Source organism: Balaenoptera borealis (assembly GCF_965194805.1).
Source record: "Balaenoptera borealis genome assembly, chromosome: 5".
Taxonomy (NCBI): Eukaryota; Metazoa; Chordata; class Mammalia; order Artiodactyla; family Balaenopteridae; genus Balaenoptera; species Balaenoptera borealis.
This window is the reverse complement of record NC_138862.1, coordinates 109394318-109415362: the sequence shown is the minus strand read 5'-3', so window position 1 is coordinate 109415362 and position 21045 is coordinate 109394318. Positions and strand designations below refer to the sequence as shown.

Here is a 21045-nt window from a genome sequence, read left to right as displayed (position 1 = left end):
GACTGAAGTGACATGGTTTGCTCTGGGTGAGGATGGTCAGAAAGACAAGGAGGTGTGACCCTCGGCCTGGTGGAGGCGTCTGTTACAGATGTTTCCTATTTATGACCACCGTCCACAAGAGTCCTTAGCCCTGACCACTCAATTTCTGCCTCCTAACCAAGCATGCTGACACCATTAGAATCACCTGGGAGCTTTTTGTGACGCTACCAATGCCTGGGTCCCACCCCCAGATATTTTGACTTACTTGGTCTAGGGTCCAAGCATTTGGAATTCTCCAAAGCTCCCTGTGTGGTGACAGTATTGAGGTTTTGTTTTCAAAGTGAAATCCTTGTCTTTTAGAGATTCAAACTGAAATACTTATAAATGAAATGTTATTATGTCTGGGATTTACTTCAAAATAATGAGGCAGGTGCAGGGAGTGGGTAAGGTATAGAAGAAACAAGATTGGCCATGAGTTGACAACAGTTGAAGTTGAGTGATGAGAACATGGGGGTCCATTGTGTTTTACTTTCTACGTTCACGGTTTGAAAGTCTACGTAATAAAAAGTTAAAAATAAATTAATATAAAGTCTTTCTAGGCAATTCCACACTATGCCATGTTGAAGACCCCTGGGACACAGGTTCTTTGTAAGTACAGCCCTTCCCCTGAATCCTCAGTGCCATCAGCTATGGCTGTCAGACTTCCATGAAGATCCCATCCCAGGCTGAGAGCTTTCTTGCTTCTTCTAACTCTTCTAACCTAAAGCTAAGGGCTCTAATAGCAATCTGCACTCTCATCTTAAACTTCCCAACAATAAAACTGACAGTTCCAGGAGAACTGCTCATGGAGATGGTAGAATAACCACAGCAATTATGGTGTGTTTCTTAATCCCTGATTACAGATAATGGAGACAACATGCCTGGTGCATGTACTCTAAATCCTTTGATTGAAAAATAAGCACTTCCTGGGCTTCCCTGGTGGCGCAGTGGTTGGGGGTCTGCCTGCTAATGCAGGGGACACGGGTTCGAGCCCTGGTCTGGGAAGATCCCACATGCTGCGGAGCAGCTGGGCCCGTGAGCCACAATTACTGAGCCTGCGCGTCTGGAGCCTGTGCTCCGCAACAAGAGAGGCCGCGATAGTGAGAGGCCCGCGCACCGCGATGAAGAGTGGCCCCCGCTCGCCGCAACTAGAGAAAGCCCTCGCACAGAAACGAAGACCCAACACAACCATAAATAAATAAATTAAAAAAAAAAAAAAGACTGTCTTCGTAACATCTCAAGACAGATAGCATACCATACATCCATGCTTAGCGAGCTGCTGCTGCAAAAAAAAAAAAAAAAAGCACTTCCTAAAATTGTTCTACTTTAGACACATACTTCCAAAAGAGATACATTGAGACTCTCCTTCCCAATTCACCCATATTAGGTAAAAGAAGAGGAGGCAACTCACAAACAACTGAAATTCTAATAAATTTCATTCACTTTTATAAGTAAGTTCAGTTGCACTTTTCCCACAAAGGTTTCCTTAGAACAGCATTTTCAAACAGCAAATTAAGCTCCTTCAAACGATCAGGAACAGTTGGTGGGTCAGGAGCGGTGACTTTAAAAAAAAAAAAAAATGAAACAGAACTGAATAGAGAATATCACAGTGCCTCACATGTGCTGGTGGTAAGTATTGTTTTTGTGAACATTGGTTTCAGTAATTATGTATGTGTACATATGTATGTGTGTTTAATTGGTCATAATGTAAAATGGTCAAAATCATTTAAAATCAACTTTCTTTGAACTTCACTTTTTACTCTCAGTTCCACAGCAAACCCCTTTTCCCTTCAGCTGAGGGTGAATTGGGGAGGTCTGGAGCTCAGGGCAAGCCACGGGTAAGTGAAGAATTCAGGAGTCTGAAAGATGAATGAGATCAAGACCTAGGAACAGGCAGTCAGGGGAGGGAAAGCAAGCAGCAGAGCTGGATCCAGCAAGCAGAGTAGGTAAAATTGGGCACTGAGGATGCCCAGCAAATCCAGGTGCAGGACTAGATGGCATGGCTCTGGAATCCCTACCTTGCAGGGACCTCAAGAATGAGCATCTCATTGGGAGGGGTGTTAGGGCTTAAAGCTGTATTCGCATGGCAAACTGGGATTATATCTTTTTGGGGTAGGTCTAGTGGATTCTGATGGAAATTATGAGGAAACTAAAACCCCTCAACCCATGCCACCAAGTCAACCCCTTGACATAACCAATAGAGATAAGGCTGCAGAAGTCAGTCGAAGTTAAAGTGGATTCTGAGACCTGGACACCCAAGGAATTCTTTTTTTTTTTTTTTAACATCTTTGTTGGAGTATAATTGCTTTACAATGTTGTGTTAGTTTCTGCTGTATAACAAAGTGAATCAGCTATACATATACATATATCCCCATATCCCCTCCCTCTTGCATCTCCCTCCCACCCTCCCTATCCCACCCCTCTGGGTGGTCACAAAGCACTGAGCTGATCTCCCTGTGCTATGCGGCTGCTTCCCACTAGCTATCTATTTTACATTTGGTAGTGTGTATATAAGTCCATGCCACTCTCTTACTTTGTCCCAGCTTACCCTTCCCCCTCCCCGTGTCCTCAAGTCCATTCTCTATGTCTGCGTCTTTATTCCTGTCCCGCCCCTAGGTTCTTCAGAACCGTTTTTTGTTTTTTTGTTTTTTTGTTTTAAGATTCAATATATAGCCTTGCTGCTTCTCCAGCTGCCTTTAGGTGCAGGAGCAACAGCGCCCACCCACCAGCAGGGGGCCTTCCAGCCTCTGAGGAGGCCTGCTAGTGAGACCCACAAAGGGTGTCTGGGTGAGACTTAACAGCCACCTGAAATAGACCAATAACAAAGGAGGGGAAGGGTGGAAATGGATTCAAGAGGTATTACAAAGGTGGAATTGACTGATTTTCTTAATTTGCTGGAAGTTGGGGCTGGTGAGACAGAGTGAGCACTCAGACTGCTGGGCTGGCAATCTGAAGTCTGAGTTACTGGGTGGTCTCCCTTTGGGCAGGCTGTGTCCCCAGGTCACAGGGTTACACTGAGTTGCTCACCCTGGGACAGCTTGAGTAAGTCTATTAGAAACAACTCGGGAAGACATAATGGGATTGGAGGTCTCCACTGTGAGGGTCAGAGAACTAGAGCAGGGCATTTGCTTCACAATAATCAAAGACTATTAGGACAGTCACGCTGCATAATTATAATAATAACTGAACCAGCACTTGACCACATGAGAGAAGGTCTGTAAATACACTCAGCCCCACACAGCTCCTAAGAGAGGCTCTGTCAATGCTAGTTCCATTTTATGCTGTACACAGTGCTTTCCCAAACATGGGCATCATCCCATTTAAGGGAGATAAAGGATGGTGTTAACTCCATTTTAGAGACTATGAAACTAAGGTTTTATCCAATTAAATGATTTTCACAAACCCAGTAAGGAGGGTTTTGGCTTATAACTTAAGTCTTCTACTGCTTCACCTTACAGAAAACCAGCACAGGGAATTTGCTCCAAAATTCAGGACCAAGAGGATCAGTTCCAGAAAAATAGGAACGAATCAGAGCAGATAAATTCAAGTAAACGGCTCCAGGTAAGTGGATAAGTAAATAGGGGATTATTTAAACACTGAGACATTGATTATCAGCTGACAATAAACCTGAGGGCAAGAAGCCCCTGAAAAGGGACAATCTAAGGTGAAAACAACCTGGTAAATATAATTAAATTTTTTTTTAAAAGAGCATATCTTTTGAACTCAGGAATGTTTTATATATACAGAACATATATAAGTGTGTGTGTATATATATATATATATATATATATATATATATTATATATATATATATATACACACACACACATATAATTTATATCAATATAACATTTCATTTATATATATTTGGTATTGTATTATTCCCTGTTTACTATTTAATTTGTTTTTAATAAAAGTGAAATTAAATAATTTTTATTCCATTACTACATATACAGGAGTCCCTCCTTCTCTGAGGTTAATTGGTACCTGAAAAAATTTTAAGTCCCCTTAAAATAAGGACATAATAAGTAATGGAGAACAAAAGCTTCTACTATAATTTAACCTGAAAAAGAAATGAAACTAAAATTATGAAAATAAGTTTTATGCTATATTTAACAAAGTGTAGATGTAGATCATAATTGCAACTAGTTGCTAACTCTTAGAAGGAACAAAGAATATATCAAGTATTTTTTGGGTCGTTTGGATTTCATATAACTTTTTCAGTCAAGTAAGAGCAAAATAACAGCAATCTTCTCTTTATACATGCCCAGAAGATCCTAAGAAAGGTCATTTTCACAAATAAACCCAAGAGCTTCAGAAATTTTTCCAAGAAAAAAATCGAGAGTTCAATCATGCTCCTTTGAATGTCTATGGTGAAGCCAATCCTCTTGATTTTTAAAATTTTAACCCTGACCAATCCTCATTTGTCAATGCCTTTACATGTGATTGAAGTAGTTCAACATCACTTTTCTCAATTTCATGAAATCTTGCACATTTTACAAAATTTCCCATTTCCCCCTGCAATCAATTTCCCTTGTGTTTGTATTTTATTGTCAGATGTTTGCCACCTCAGAAGCCCAGCAGGAGCCAGCAGACAAGCACGCTGATGTTAGTGGGACCTAATTTTATAGGGGGTCACTCTTTGTGTTTTATGATACAATAACTTTCACTCGGAAACTAAGGAAACAGATACTGAACACTCAGACGATGAAAATCTCCTGTAATGGCTTTTTCTTGCATCTGCATGGTAAGTGTGGAATGATACAGCTCATGTCTGAAGAATCTAAGCTATCTATGCCCAAAGGCTGTCCCTTCCCACCACCAACCCTCTCCAGTCAGAACTCATCACCCGGGAGCAGCACCACAGGTAAAGACATTAGGGCTGTGCTCAATAACCCCAGGAAGAAAGTCCCTACCTCCCAGAATCATGAGAAAAACATCACCGTCACAGTGCAGACCTGAACTCTTGACACCAGTCTCCGTCTTAGGACGGCAGCACTATTCCAAAAGCCTGCTCTGGCTGCCATTCCTCCTAGCGCTGTCCCTTGGAGTCACAAAAACCTGGCTTCTCTTAGCAGCTGAGCAAAGAGTAAAGATGGTAGCTCATTGGAATTAGCAGATCAGAGGAAGAGAAACCGCTAGTCCCATCTGCTATGATCCATAAATAGAGACAGTTTTACATGTGTGTCTATGGAAGGCAGTTTAGTGGAAAGGAATGCGCATCTTCAGATAAGGCCAACTGCATTAGCAATGCTGCTGGTATTCTCGACAACCAGAGATGTCAGTAGAATTAGAATTCCAGGCTTGAGATCAGGAAGCAATTACTGGATAAGGGTCTTCCTTTTGGCCACCACATCAACAATAGTCTCTCCTGTGACTTTTTTTTACTCAAGAAAAGATTCTGGTTGAATGAGTCATCTTCTTTCCAGGCCAAGAAATAAATTTTCTGAAATCCTTAGGGTAATATTTTGGAGAAGCGGTTCAAAACTGAAAACTTGTGATTCATTCTGGCCAATCACTTTCTCTGCAAGGCTCGCTGAGACCAAGTTTTCCACTTGATAAATATGGTGAAGACTTAAAATAGACAGTGCTCTGGAGGTAATGAAATCTCTCACATTCGTATATGGTGTTTCTAGTTGATTCCAAAAATGGCAAGGATGTAAAAACTTGTTTCCAGGACACATAGATTTGGGGAGAAGCCTGCCCAACGTTGGATATATGTAAACTGAGCTTTTGTCCCAAACTCCTGGGCAACTTTATCATGGCAAGATCAAAGTAATATCTATTGATGGTGAATAGGAGTGATGCAAGTTCCAAGCAGGATATGTACAGGCAACTTAGGACATATTGCTTGAAGTAAAAGTACATAAATAAGAATCCATGTGAAAAGAATGAGAACGGCTACCTTCAGAAATAGGCCATTTACACTAAGTGGAAGGCCACTAATCACACGCCCAATCTACCTGTAGAGAGACTGGGAAATATAAGTAAGCACATGGAATAGTTGATCATCGTTTACTAAATCTGCTACAATCCACCCTTCTCATCACCAAGTATTTCTTTGTTTCCTTCTTCCCACACAGAATACACTTAACTCCTCCACAAAGGAGACAAGCCAAAGTTCCATCCAGCAGCTGCATTCAACTCAAAGTTCATCTTTCTGGGTGATGTCCAGTTGTCTCTCCATCAGATTCAGTTACATGTGACTTTTCAACCTCTGGAGTCCTGATTTTACAAAAGACAAATTATCTATTCCCTCTCCACATATACTCATGTGCGCACACACCCACCCACTAAGGTATGTATAAATACTTCCATTTGGAAAGAGAAGAATGGGGCAAACACAGCAGCCACTGAGCTGTAGCAATTCTGGAATCCAGCCCAGCAGACTGGGAAGACCTCCTACCCTGGGGATGGGAGTTTCCTTGGTTAGGCTATGATTCTGCTCTCTGACAAGAAGCTCCATTTTTCATTGTTCTCTATGGCTCTTAGATTCGTCCTCTAGAAGATTCTTTTCCCTTATTCTCTGGCCACATCTGAAGTAAGCTTTGAGGAATTTGGACTCCTGCGGGGCTATTCAGCTTTCTCAACTTGCTTCCTACTCATTGACTATTAGGGGTCCCAGGGTTGTTTTAAGTTCTAAATATTCAGATACCGTTTTATGGTTGCTTTAGTTACGTAGCTGCCCAAAAACTCTCTGTGCTGTTCACTTCATTGGACAATAGGCACACTCAAAGGACTTTTCCACATGTGGTTCTCAGATCTATTTTATTTCTTTGCTTCCTTACCTCCATGCCTCCTTCTCTCACCCTTCATGATGGCTACTGACATCAGGCTATTGGGCGTGGATGGGAAAACCACGTCTTGAACAATGTTTTCCTGGAGGCATATGAATCAACGGAGAGGCTTCCCCCGCGCCCACCCCCGGCCACTGCAAAGTCTTGTTAAATACCACCGCTTACAGTCGGGTTCTAGAAACAGTCAACTCTTCCAAATTTCTATGCCCCGTATTTTGAACTCTGTACCTCTTCTCTTCTGCTTTATAAACTGATTATTTCTCTCCTTAGCGTATCTCTTTCTTGTATTATCTTGCCAAACACAGCCAATAATATCACCCAACACTAAAGTCCTGTTTTTCACTCTCTCTGATAGCACTGCAAGTTTATTAGGTAAGTGATCCGCCTGCCTCGTTATTAGGAGCAATAGTTTACTTGAATATTTTGCCACGACGTATCAGGGATCATCATCTTTCCAGCTTTAATGTTAGTTTCCGCCCAGCTCATCCCCGATGACTAAGACGATGCCATACATTTTAGGTTTTTCTAATGGCAGCACCCCACTTCAAGACAAGAAGTTCTATAATGGCACACGTTGCCACAACAGACCAAACCCCACACCTCAGTGACTCAGCTCAACAAAAACTCATTACCTGCTCACATAAAGTCTTGTACAAAACAGCAGGGGCTCCCTTCCATTTAGTGACTGAGGAAGCTTCCTCCATCCGTGTCACTAGAGCCTGATCAACCTTGGGCCAGCCTATAAAATTTAAGTACTGAAGTTGTCAAGGGACTGGCCAGTCCCCTGGCACGTGGTGAGACAATCAAGGGACAGAAGCCCAGCCTCAATGGACATAGGCACCTTCTGTCTCTTCATGCCACCTTTGTGGGGACAGCATATGCTTTGTACCTACATCTTTTTAAAATATTGGTTTGTCATAGAGCACTGAGCTGAGCTCCCTGTTTTATACAGCAGGTTCCCACTAGCTATCTATTTTAGACATGATCGTGGGGGGGAGGGAGGGAGGGAGGTCCAAGAGGGAGGGGACATAGGTATACATACAGCTGATTCACTTCATTGTACAGCAGAAACTAACACGACATTGTAAAACTATTTTACTCCAATAAAAAAAAATTATACCTCAAAAAAAAATATTGGTTTGTAAGTTTTTGTGGGTCCTAGTTAGAGTGACCAACTACCTTCGTTCACTCGGGACTTAGAGGGTTCCCAGGACACGGGACCTTTAGTGCTAAAACTAGGAGAGTCCCAGGTAAATTGGGACAGGTTGGTCACCCTAGTCATTGTTCTCTTAAAAAAGCAGATAAAAACAAAAAGGTACCCATGTCTAAAGAAACTGCCTTGGAAATCATCTTCTGCATCCTCCTACCACTATGAACTCACATGACCTACTTTCCAAAAGAAGATACAAGCTCCTGGACAAATAGCCTGGCCCACATTTTTGTGTGACTCTGATTAAGTGAGAAACTTTTGTTGTGCTCTTTTAAAATTTAAAATATGTGCAGACCCATCCCCCCAACACAAAGTATGTAGATGAAGTCATAACAGGATTCAAAGAGGGAAATATTTAACAGGACATCCACAGGCAAAGCTTCTCACCCCCAAAAGAGGGCAAGGTCATGATCTCTGCATTTAGCAAGAGTTCATTGTGAGCCTGACTAAAGACTTGCTTAGGGCCTTGGAGTTATGATGAAGTAGGTCAATTTTTAAAATAAACGTTCATTATATTTTACCCTTTGAAGAAAAATGCTGCTTGGCCTTAAACAAATTAAGAGTGTTCAGGCTTTTTATTTGGGGCATTTTTTTTTTAGTTGAATATTATTAAAAATAATTACAGGCTGTGGATTTAATCTAAAACACAATCAGCACCCCCAAAGTCCCCTACAGTGAGTTAAAGCATCCTCCTTCTCAAAATTCAAAATTAAGTGGAAATTCAGATTAGTTTTGATTTATAACCACATTATGAACTATTTAATATTTTCAAGAAGTCATTCCATGTGCCCGTATTAAATTAATTTACAACAGAATATTATATAATTTATATATGCATACATATAATAAATTATAGCCCAACTATATAATTCTACATGTATAATTAATTACATTAACCATCTACATTTTAAGCCTACAATTAGATAACCCTAAAAGACAGCGCCGTTAGCATTTTTTAATAAATACTTGTGTTTGGAGCTGTTTAACAGAGCACCTGATAGCTGATAGAGCAGTGTTAACATCTGTTCCATTATTTCCAGAGGACGTTGGTTGAACGCAATACTATTCACATAAAATATGCATTTGTTCTAGACTGTCAAGTACCTCTATTATTTTATTAAAAAGTCAAAAAGGAATATAATCAGACTTCATAATTTATGTGTGACATTTTCATTACAGAAAACTTTATGCAAAATTGAATTCCAAAATTTAATTTCCTGTGATGTTTAAATTACTTACTATCTGGCTCCTCTCCAAACATCGCGATCATTGAAGGCCCCATATGAATTCTATTAAGGATACATTTTGCTGCTGCCAGAATATACAGGGTAGTTTTCTAAGTAACTCTAAGAATATGCTTCTTAAATATATTTTGTGCCAGTTTAAATAGTTTTTCTCACACGGGAAAGAAAAGCAGGAACTTTTCTTTCTTTTTTTTTTTTTTTAAACCACAGACAGATTTTCTCTGTTTCTCTCCTTCCCACCTTGCCTGTGACCTCTTATTCCCGATACTTTAACCCAAAAGAAGCCAGGCTGGTCCAGCCCTGTCAGTTAGGGCTCACCACATTACAGGATAATAACCAGCTTCCCTCTGGTTTTCTTTTTTTTCAGGCAGTCAGATAAAGAGGCTTTGTCCGGGGTAGAGCCCACGGTGAGGACGGCTGACCCTCTCTCTTGTCACCTACTTTATGTGACGGTGGGTACCTCCTCCCCACATTCCCTTTGCTGCCACGTCAATGGGAGCAACCTGACTTAGCATCATTCCCAAGGTGCTTTGAGAGACCTGAAAATGACATCGCACCTCCCAGCTGCCGGGGGAAATAAGACGGCTCCTAGTGAGCAATAATTTAAATAATGAGCCTTTGAGGGTAGGAGGGTACCACCAGCAGAGTCACCTTGATGTATTCTCTGGCAGAGAACAGATTTCCAAAATGGCACTTTAAACGGGGAAATCATGAAACTGTAAGCAGTGAGAGGGGAAGAGAGAGGGTGAATCGCTGTCAATCAGACAAGGGGTGGCAGGATTCCCTGCTCAGGGCTGCCCCACACAGCCGGCCAGCAGTCCCTGGATTCGTCCAGCTGCCCATTCCACCAAAGGGAGCCTCCACGGCTAGGCCTTGTATGATGGGCTTGGAATATAGTGAGGTATAAGACAGGATTCCTGCCTCAAAGAGTTCATAATTCAGTAGAAGGGTAAACTTCTTACATTTACGTAAAACTCTACATCTTACAAACTGACCTGACATGGTGTTTCATTTGATGGTCAATTGCCTGTGAGACGGCGGCGGGCAATTCATCCATCCTAATGAATGAGGGCAGGAAGCCCACTTGAGTGATTTTCCAGATGTCACACCACAATAAGTGGGTAGGCCTCCTAGAGCCCAGGCAATCCACTTTACTCAAATCCTAAACTGGACTTGAATGGAGGAAGCCAGGAAGCTGGGCTGTGATATGTGTGTCCTGATACTGGGCATGGGGGAGGGACAGCTCAGGCTCCCACTCCAGCACCTTTCCATGGCCCTCTGCAATGTCACAGCAGTAACCTCAACTAAGATAGTCATAGCTCTTCTCGTCTGTCTGCCACCGCAAATGTCTATCTGGTCCCATTTGGGGGATCTTGAGGAGGTCACCCTGTCAATCTCATTCTCCCAGGAATATTGTTACTCCCAGGCTGTCACCCCACTGCCTGAAATTCCACCACTGTGAGCGCTTCTTTTTCCCTCTTCAGGCACTTTCTTTTAAAAGATTGCCCTAGGAGAGTTCATACAGTTAAGCTATAACGAGCTAGTTAGACTCTACTGGGGATGAATTTATCAGATGCCTTTCTCTCAACCACCCAGCACCCTCAGAACCATTAATGTGGAGCTGCAAACACCCCACCAGGGTTTGAGAAAATGTCCCCAGGATAGTTGTTGCATCCCTACCTGCTCCCCCTCACACCCACAGTCCTGCTTCTTATCCTTTAGACCTGGCTTTCCCATCTGGTCTCTCCCGATCATCGCCTTCAACTTCCTAGTATGAGCTCTGCTCAGGCCTGCATTTGCCAAAACCCATCTGCCTAGTAGTCAGAACATCCATTAGATCGTTGGCTCTTTGGGTCCCAACCTCCCACCTAGTGCCCTGAGGCACCAAGGGGAGGGGACTTTATATAAAGTAAGAGAGAGACTTTTGGGAGTAAGTGGTGTCATGCATCGTAAAGCCTGGACTCGTGGGTCCTGTGCAAATGGCCTGTGGTCTGAGTGGGAAGGGAAGAGTGGAAGGAGACAGGAGAAGAGAGAAAAGGGATATTTCCAGACTTGGCCTCCCTGCAAAGTCAACTTATCCCCTCCTCAGCCTTAGCAACACAGGAATTTAGAGGAAGGCCCTTACAAAAGGCAATGCAGGAGAATGTATTTGACAGATACTTATGGGTGCTCAGTAAATAGAATCTACCAATAACAGTAATAAGGTGCGAATATCTTCAGGCCAGTTGCTAGAAAGTTTGGTAAGAGTTTCCATTTGTGTTTACCAGGTCGATGGAAGAGAATGAGAAGGCAAGGAGAAGCAAAAGTAAGAATTCCAGAGAGAGGGCGCCACTGTGTAAAGATATGGGGGCCTCACGTGGAACGGCAATTGTGTGTATGGAAACTACAATCAGCTCAGGTTTGACCTATCCGAATGTGTCAAGGGTAAAAGTATAAAGTGGAAGTGACAAGGGGAGAGGCTACGTGGGCTTGCAGAGGCCGCTTTTTTAGCAGCATGGAGCAAAAAGGAGGTAGCACTGACCGATAAGCAAGACTTTAATTACTATCTGATTGTGGCCAGAAGCCCCAAAAGGCTAAATTTAGTGGATGTGTTCACTCGAGAGGATTTATACCCTTCTTAAAGACGAGGCATCCTCCCTGGCGTGGCTCAGACATCACCTCCTCCGGGAAACCTTCCCTGGCCTGTCTGGGCCAGAGTGAAGACACTCTGAGTCTTCACGGCAGGGGCACTTGCTCGGCCCACTCCCCCCGCTATGGGCACCATGAGGGCGGAATTGGTGATGGGCCTGAAGTAGGTGCTCAACATTTGTTGAAGAAAGCTTTCCCTTAACCTCAAAACTCTTTCACCTACTACCCAATGTGTCTCCTTTGCTTTACAGCAAGTCTTCTTGAAAAGAGCCATCCGTACCCACTGTCTCCACATCTTCTCCTTCCACTTTGCTCTCATGCTTTCTTGAAACTACTTCAGTAAGCCCCCTCCTCTCCTCCACAATGAAACTGCTTTTGTCAGGTGACCTCCACCATGACCTCCACGTTGCCAAATTCAATGGGGCTTTATCAGTGTTTCTCTCATTCCCAGCAACACACTGGACCACCTCCTCCCCCTTAAACATCTTCCCTTGGCTTCTGAGACACCTTTCTCTCTTGATTTTTCTACTGCACTCAGAAGCTCTTCTCAGGTCCCTCCACTGGTTCCTCCTCATCTCCTTAACCTGTAAATGTCAGAGTGCCAGCAGCAAAAACCTTGGACTTCTCTATCCTCACTCACTTCCTCGCTGACCTTATCTGGTCCTATGACTTGAAACACCCCTCTTCATGCTGGCAGCCCCCTAATCAATACCTCTAGCCTCAAACTCTCCCTTGAATTCCAGACTCCCTTTTCTAACCTCCTACTCCACATCTTTACTTGGAAGTCTATGAAGCATCTCACACTTCACATATCTGAAACCAGACAACATGCACCCCCAAAAATGTTGCTCTTCTTCACCTTCTCCATCTCAATAAATGGCATTTACATTTGGCCAGAGGCTTAGGCTAAACAGCCAGCAACATCCTTGCCTCCTTTCTTTCTCATGCACCCACATCTAATTCATCAGCAAACTCTGCCAGCTCTCCCTTTGAGATATATCCAGAATCCAACCACACTTTACCACCTCCACCAAATCACAGACTCCCGGCTGCCATCATCTCTCAGCTAGATTATTACAATCACCTCCTATTCAGCTCCACCCTTAATCTTCCCCCCTTAACCACACATGACAGCCAGAAGGAACATTTTAAAATATAAGAAAGATCATGTCACCCGTCTGCTCAAAACCTCCCAAAGGTGCCATCTCCTCCTCTGTAACCACACTTTCTCTGACTTGCCCCCCTCTGCCCATTCCAGGTCAGCTACACTGGCCTCCTTGCTGTTCTTCAATATACCAAAGATGACCCCACCTTAACTCCTCTTACTTTATCATTCCTCTGCCAGGAAAGCTCTTCCCCCAAATATCCACAGGATTCATTCCCTTCCTCCATCAGGCCTCTGCTTAAATCTCACACCTTCAGAGAGGCCTTCCCCAACCTCTGTAAAAAAGCTTCCCCTCCCACCTCTACGTCCTTTACTTTGGCCTTCTTTAGAGTGCTCATCATAACCTGACATATTTGTTCCTTTGTTAAAAATTGTTTTTCTCTCTCCATGAGAGTAAGGATTTTGCTGTTTTGTTCACTCGAAATCCTTGACATCTAAAATTCAATAAATGTATGAATGAAAGAATGAATGGGAGGGGAAAAGTTGGTGTCTTCACACAAGGTAGGAAGACACTAACATAAGGGTTTCATTTTAAAAATGTAAAAGCCGGTTTTCTTAATGAACCTGGGTGAGTTTTTGTTGCAGTGGTGGTGGCGGTTTCTTTTTGTTTTTAATCTTTGTATCAAACTCAGAACTACCCACTATTTAACTCTACCAGCAAATATGAGCTTCCCCTCCTAGTGCTGTGATCACTGTGGTGGCATCAACCAGGAAATGAAATCTTAATCATAGCATCTGCTATGCACCCTTCACTTACAAGCCCACAAACGAAACTCCAGCTAGGCAATCTCATTTCACTAAAATGTGGTTGGACCCAATAACTGGAGGCTGGCGCTCGCAGCACATCGTTCTGCCCAGTGCTGCTTAATCTTGACAAGCTTCAAGGTTTATGGCACCCTAACCTCTAACTTAAACAGAAAAGCATGTGCTGGGCTACTTACTTAGCAACCCACAAGCATTTGTGTTATATAAGTCTACCTGTGGGCTTTTCAGTGTTACTGCCTCAGTTCCTTGCCAGACTAAAGGAGAAAAGATTTTTTAAAAATCTTTTGGGACTGATGGTTACCACTGTCGTGACCAGTTTACAACCTAATGGCACTTACTATTGATGGAGAGAAAAAAAGGGACGAGTCATGTCGGATCCAGCTTGACCTACCCATGAACACATGAACAAGAAGGTGAGAGGGAGAGGGGCAGTTTTCTTCATTTCCCAGAGGACTGGGAAGAAGGGACCAGGGAAACTTGGGGACTTGGAGGAAACTGTACTCAATCAGATGGCCATATGTCAACAACAGCCCAAGAGCATCTCAGAGCTCCTGGCCTGTTTCAATCTGAGGGGGCTACAGTGTGATTTCCAGGTACCTGACTGGGGCCAGGCAAGCCAAATGTTGAGCCCTGTGAAAAGCGATTAACATTCCAGAGCAAAAGTGTTACCCGCAAGAAAGGCCGCTTCCAGGAGCACCTGGCCACTGAGCCAGGTGCAGGTTTGTCCCTGTGACCTCAGGGAGTCACTCGCAGATCGGATATCAACAGGTGAGAGGAGCAGTCACTGGGGCAGGCAATTTTATTGATGGAATTGGGTTTACAAATTACCCTCAAAACACACTAAAGTGAAATATTAAATTCCCCATTCCCTAGTGGACTCCTTCTGGATTTGAAAGAAGGAAAGGCAAAACACCACCTTTCCTAATGGCCATATCCCCACTACAGTAATACCTATTCAAAAGTAGACTGAGGGTTCTCAGGATGGGCTATTGTGAAAATTTGCTGGACAAACGCAATTTAAAAATCCTGGGATCAAATAGCTTGATCCAATAAAATCAAGACGTGATTACTACAAGCTGAAGACTCCAAAAAGCATCTATAGGCTGGTTCCTAGTGTGTTGGAAACTTCTTTTAATGAATTAAATCAGAATCAGGTGTCCTTTAAAAGCCATAGCACTGCCAATATCTTAACATCCACATTCTGGTGGTAATTTGGGGTAAAGGTGTTCCCCTTGATCTCAGAGAGGGCAACTGTCCCCAGACAGGCTTGAGTACTTGAATGATGGACTACAAACCATGGCCCTCAACTCTGGATGCACATTAGAATGACCAATCGCACAGCCCCATCTCTACCAATGGTCCAGGCAATGGTATTTGTAAAGGTCCCCTTGGTGATTCAGTGAAGTCTGGGATAAGAAACACTGCGTTAAAAGAAGAGACTTTGGGGCTTGTCTAGCCCGGGGTTTCTCAAACTTGTCTGGTCATCCGAATCACTGGGTGACTTGTGTTACACATAGAGACTACAAGACACATTGCCCTGGAGAGTCTGATTCAGTAGGACTGGGAGAGGGCCCTGGAACCTATATGTTTTTACAAGATTCCCACAGGATTTTTATGACCAGGCAAATTTGTGAAACCCTGATTTAATGCACCTCCTCATTTTATAGAGGCAGCCTGGTGTGATTCCTAATTGTTAGCTCCTCAGGGATAGAGCTGCTCCTGATGCATCTTGGTATTGATCTCAGAGCCTCATATACGTAGTAGGTGCTCAATAAATAATTTTTGAATGAATGAATAGAATAATGGAAAAAGCAGGCAACCTGATTTCACATTTTTGGCTTGGCCTCAATGACCACATAACCTTGGCCAGGTTACCAGTGGCTAAGACTCTGTGCTCCCAATGCAGGGGGCCTGGGTTCGATCCCTGGTCAGGGAACTAGATCCCACATGCCACAACTAAGAGTTCGCATGCCGCAACTAAAAAGATCCCGCATGCTGCAACGAAGATCCCACGTGCCACAACTAAGACCCGGCGCAGCCAAACAAATAAAAACAAATAAATAAGACTCAAGACTTTGTTTCTTCATCTCTTAAATGAAGATATTAAGACTGATTCCACCTACCTCCATAGGAATCAGATAAGATACTGTTTTCAAATAATTTTCATTTAAAGTTTCAGATATACATTACATATTCTCAATGTAAACAAAGAAATTAAGGGCCAGAAAGGAAAAGTGAGAATGCTCACTTCACAGAGTTAAGAAATGGCAGAGCTAGACCTAACCCAAAGTTCCCTAATCCCAGTCAAGGCTACTCACCACTTTGCCATTGGGCATGGAATTTTCTGGAAAGTGGCTGAAGTACTTCACCCAAACTAGTGTGATAGTTCAGAGAAGACATTTTTCTTCAAGTTCCCCCAGAAGCCTATAAGTACTGAGAATTCTGAGCTTCAAGCCCCTTGGTGAGAAACCAAGGGCCACCCCAATGGAACATTGAGGTTCCTGCATTTTTTAACTAGAGCAGAACCGAGGAGGGGAAAGTGGGTTTGCACATGTGCTGCCATCTGCACACAGAGGGGCCCAGCTTGGGGAGGAGGGGACACCATTGGGAGGGCGGTCTGTGAGGGGAGGACTTGTCACTGTGCTCTCTCAGAGATGATGTCCAGGGCAACTACATGAAAGAAATGCACTGCAGCAGGACAGAATGGTCAACACAATTTCAAGCACTCTGATTAGTCTTTTTATTCTTAGAATAACCTCTCAACTCATGGACGCTCAATGTACATATACTGCAGACTGAGTCATGGGAAAATTGATGTATTAATGAGTTTGGGGGAGAAACTGAGACCAAGACTCTCTCCTGAAGACTCACTATTGCAGCCTTACTATTTTCTGAGGCAGCTGAAAGTGTTTTTGGTTTTGCTAGATCCGTCTCTTCTACTTTTTTGAAGAAGAAAAAGAAAAGTTATGAACTACAGGGCAAGAACCAGGGCATAGTAAATCTATGGGTTGCCCGTGACTCTTGGAACATTGTCACAAAGCCCCTGAGACGTAAGGGAACAGCTGACATCCTTAAAAGGTTAAGTTCAGACATTTTCAAACCAGAACTTTAAGGTGGACATGGGTGCTGACCTAGCTGCTCAAAGTGAAGAGAGGCGCAGAATGTCAATGCAGGCGGACCTTGATGAGCTGACAGAGTCCAGACGGTGCAAAGCCACTCTACCTGCACTTCATGGGCCTGCTGTACTGGCTAAGAGCTGATATCAGGCTAGGTTCATTTTTTTTTTCCTTTAACGATCCCATGTTATTTTTAGGGATATTAATATGTCAAACTCCGGGAGAATGTAGCACTTGGAGATTTTAAAATATATATATATATATATATACATATATATATATATATATATATATATATATATATACCCATGTTTGCAAAATGCATTAACTAATAATCATGCTAAGATGCTGGGACTACCTCACTTTGTTCTTCTGAGTTCTGTTCTGTTCCTTGGCTTACATCTTGCACACAGGTAAGGGTGTTCAAGAGCAATAGAGGGAGGCTGAGGAGTGGGAGTACAGCAAAGTGGCCTTCCACTCTAGGAAAAGCAGCAGAGCCCACACCCAGCCAACGGCATGTCAGGCCATCTTTTTTGTATCAGAAGTCTAGAATCTCTAATTCATGATCCAGATATGATCCTTGGTTTTATTTCATTTGCCTATTAGGTAAAATACCAACTTGAAATACGTGATCGTATCCTTTGCCTGCTCATTAATGTCATGGTCTAGGGCAGAGCTTTCGCTCTAGAGCCTAGAATATAAGGCCTAGTTAATGCCTCACGTCCTCTCTGCACCAAATAATTTTCCCCTCTTTTTTTCCTTGGTGACCTCTTCCTTCAAGATCCAGATTAAATACCATGTCAATGTGACCCCTTCTTGTGGCCCCCATTTAAACAAGCCTCTTTCTGTGGGACACATGAAAGGCAGTGTAACATGGGGGAGGGGGTGGAGGAATGACAACTTTTAGAGACAGAGACAGTCCTGCAGTTTACCTTGGGCAAATTGTTAACCTTTGTGAGAATCAGTTTGCTGTAATCTAGTGAGCTATAAAGACATATAATGTGGGACTTCCCTGGTGGTCCAGTGGTTAAGACATTGCCTTCCGATGAATGGGGTGCAGGTTCGATCCCTGGTCGAGGAGCTAAGATCTCACGTGCCTCGCGGTCAAAAACCAAAACATAAAACAGAAGCAATATTGTAACAAATTCAACAAAGACTTTAAAAATGGTCCACATCAAAAAAAAATCTTTTAAAAAAATACATATAATGTGATCTATAAAAAGGTATGATGGTTTTTACCTGGGAAGATGGTGATGGTTAAATGAGATAATGCTATGAAGAACCTAGCATAGGCTCTAGTACGTTAAAAATATTTCATTTCTTGTGCCTGGCATAAAATACATATGAAATACATTTATAGAATGAAGAAACTTCCATATATGCCCAAAACACAGCTCTAAAGCTTTTAATAGACATATTTCAAATGGATAGGAGTGGTCAGTATTACTCCTGAGTGTTGTATCAGTCTTTTCCTCTGCATTTCCTTCTCTCTCTTTATCCTTTTTGCTCTCAAGCTTAAGTCATCATAGAACATGAATGGCACATGCATTTCATATCTGACCTAGACCACAAGGACATTCCCAGCAAGCCTGAAAACACAAATTTCCAACTTTGCAAATTCATACAGGTCCTAATGATCACTTCCTTTTCTCTAAGTGCTAGTAAACTATGCATTGAGAAACCTGCCTTGGATCAACATCAGATTTGATGGTCCAGGGTTTAGAGACTCCTCCTCTTCTCCTTGATTTCCCATAAATGCAGGGCACCTTAGGACAAATAACACAACTTAAATCCTATCTTTGACCCACACAAATCTAAAGATGAGACTGTATAAAAGCTATTATACAAGAAATCTTATAAAAGCCCAAGTATGTTTCAAATGAAATGTTGATTATTTATCCAAATCTATTTACAGTTTTATATTCTAGAAATACACATACTATTTGAGGAGACTGATATACTTCTCTACCTAAGATTCCACAGATACCCAGTGATGCCCAGAGAAGAGGCCAACAGAGCACTGATGCACTGAATATTTTTTCTGAAATGTGAGTCTCACATCTGAAACCAGGGTTGGCCCTATACTGATGAGGAACACTATCAGAATAGTAAGTGAGGCACCATATGGCCTCCCGGCCCCAATTCTGCATCTCCTAATGCAGTGAGCATTTGACGTGGATTCGTGCTGTCCAGCACTGCTTCTACCTGGGGAATTTCCCACCTTGGGAAGCTCACCTTGCCAAGGTAGAAGTCAGAAACTGATTTTTCAGGCCTCCCTTGGTGCTAGGTCCAGACCCATGGCCTAGGCTTGGGATCATTAGATGCCCCTTGGTCAAATGAGATACATTTCAAATGGGAAGAGAGAGATGAGAAGAAACAAGTCTCCATGTGGAACCCATCCTGACAGCTGATGGAGAATGTAGGAAGTCACCCTGCTCCCAGAGATGGCAGTAGGACAGGCCCAGTGTTAGGGTCCTGTGGGGTGAACTGGAATGCCTGCGCCCACTGGCAGTACCAGCAGGGTCCCCAGTGGAACCCTCCACAAGTGCGATCTGGGAATTGCTCCTGGTCATACAGCTTTTAAGCCTGAGTCTCTGGCCCTTCTGGAGGCTCTATCTGCCACCTAGTGTTATTTAGAAAATTCTTTTTCTATTTAAAATCCCTAGTAATGATTCTGCTCTTTGCGACGTGGTACCCTAACTGATTAACGGATATAACCAACCTTCGGCAAGTCATTCATGTCTATGGCCCTGAATTTTCTCAACTGAAAAATGAGGGCTAAATTACCCTAAAGTGCTGTCCAGTCCTAAAAATCTGTATTTATTTAACACTACAAGCTGATTTTTCAGGGTGACTTTTCAGGTCAATTCACAGACCAGCCTTCTGAGGTCTTGCAATTTGGAGAAGAAAACCAGCACACACCATGTTTCAAAGTGCAATTTTTGTCTACTAAAAATGATCATGTTTCTGTGGCATCATGGTCCCTTTCACTCAACAGGCATTGTGAACAATGTGTTAGGCCAACATTGTCCCCATCAGGGAGGGGCACTGTATCACTATGGGAGACAAATGAGATAGGAGGAAATTAATGTTTTCAGATATTATGCCCATGAAATAAGCACTGTGTTAGGCAGTGTGTGTGAAATGTATGTGAATTGTCTCATGTTAATTTTCAGAATAACCCAGAGGAAAGATTATGATTTTCATTTTACACATGAGAAAACTGACACTGAAAGCCGTTCAGATATTTTACCAAGTTTACACAGCAAGTGAGTTTGGTAAGACTTAGTAAGTTAGAAGCAATACTTTAAAATACTAAAAGCATTTATAGTAAGGTAGTAAGCCTATACGGATTTAAAAATTGTCTCTATTTTTCAAAATTTCCATTACTCAGAAATACTCAAAAATAACTGTACTATTCAGAAAATTAAATATTCAGAAAATATTCAGAAAATTAAAAAATTTAAAAGGAAGCTAATAAAATCTATAGTGAGTTTGGTAGAACAAAGATTCAATCTAGGTCTTCTCTCTGTAAGTATGTCTCTGCCTACTACTCAGGGTCAAATTTGTCATAAGGAGAGTCCATCTTTACCCTCATTACCAAGTTTGCTCAGTCAAAGAGGGCCTGAGAGTTGAAATTGTCTGTTTAAAATGAGGCACAAGTTGTTTTTGTCTGAATAACCTAGAAAATTCCTAATAAGGCTCATGATGAGCTTCCCAAGAGAACGGAATCTTAAAGAGGGTTTCAAAGATGGGAAGAAAGACAGTCAGATGCATACCAAGAATGAAAAGACTCTATAAGGAAAATATATATTCTTGTTTCCTTGTGCCCTCCCCCCCCCTTTTTAAAATAATCTCCCCTATTAACTCAATTCGTTTACTAAAAACAGAAAACAAAATGAAAGCCTCGCATCCTAATGTATATGATGCTCTTGCAGGAAACTACTAAATGTTTATTAAGGCCATACCATACATGAAAGGGAGAAGGAAAGCATGAAGCCTGTTTCACATATTGTTACAAATCTGTAATGTTAGAATAAAAGGGAAAACTGATTCCTACCAATTATGAAAATGTACAGGACTAAATCAATTGCTCTGCTAG

General features: G+C 42.4%; 2 long non-coding RNA genes across 3 annotated transcripts in view; one reads left to right on the top strand and one right to left on the bottom strand.

Moving 5' to 3' along the window:
* Window positions 1-21045, bottom strand: part of LOC309629969 — a 401911-nt gene that overhangs the window by 104341 nt on the left and 276525 nt on the right. The gene's annotated exons all lie outside the window — the stretch shown is intronic.
* On the top strand, window positions 1320-17192 carry LOC309629940. Of its 2 annotated transcripts, none has more exons than XR_014245305.1 (5): window positions 1320-3579; window positions 4576-4765; window positions 6102-6316; window positions 9637-9721; window positions 11537-17192. It is a non-coding gene; the product is annotated as an uncharacterized lncRNA (long non-coding RNA). The 2 variants fall into 2 exon arrangements; XR_014245306.1 differs by having other exon boundaries at window positions 4576-4885.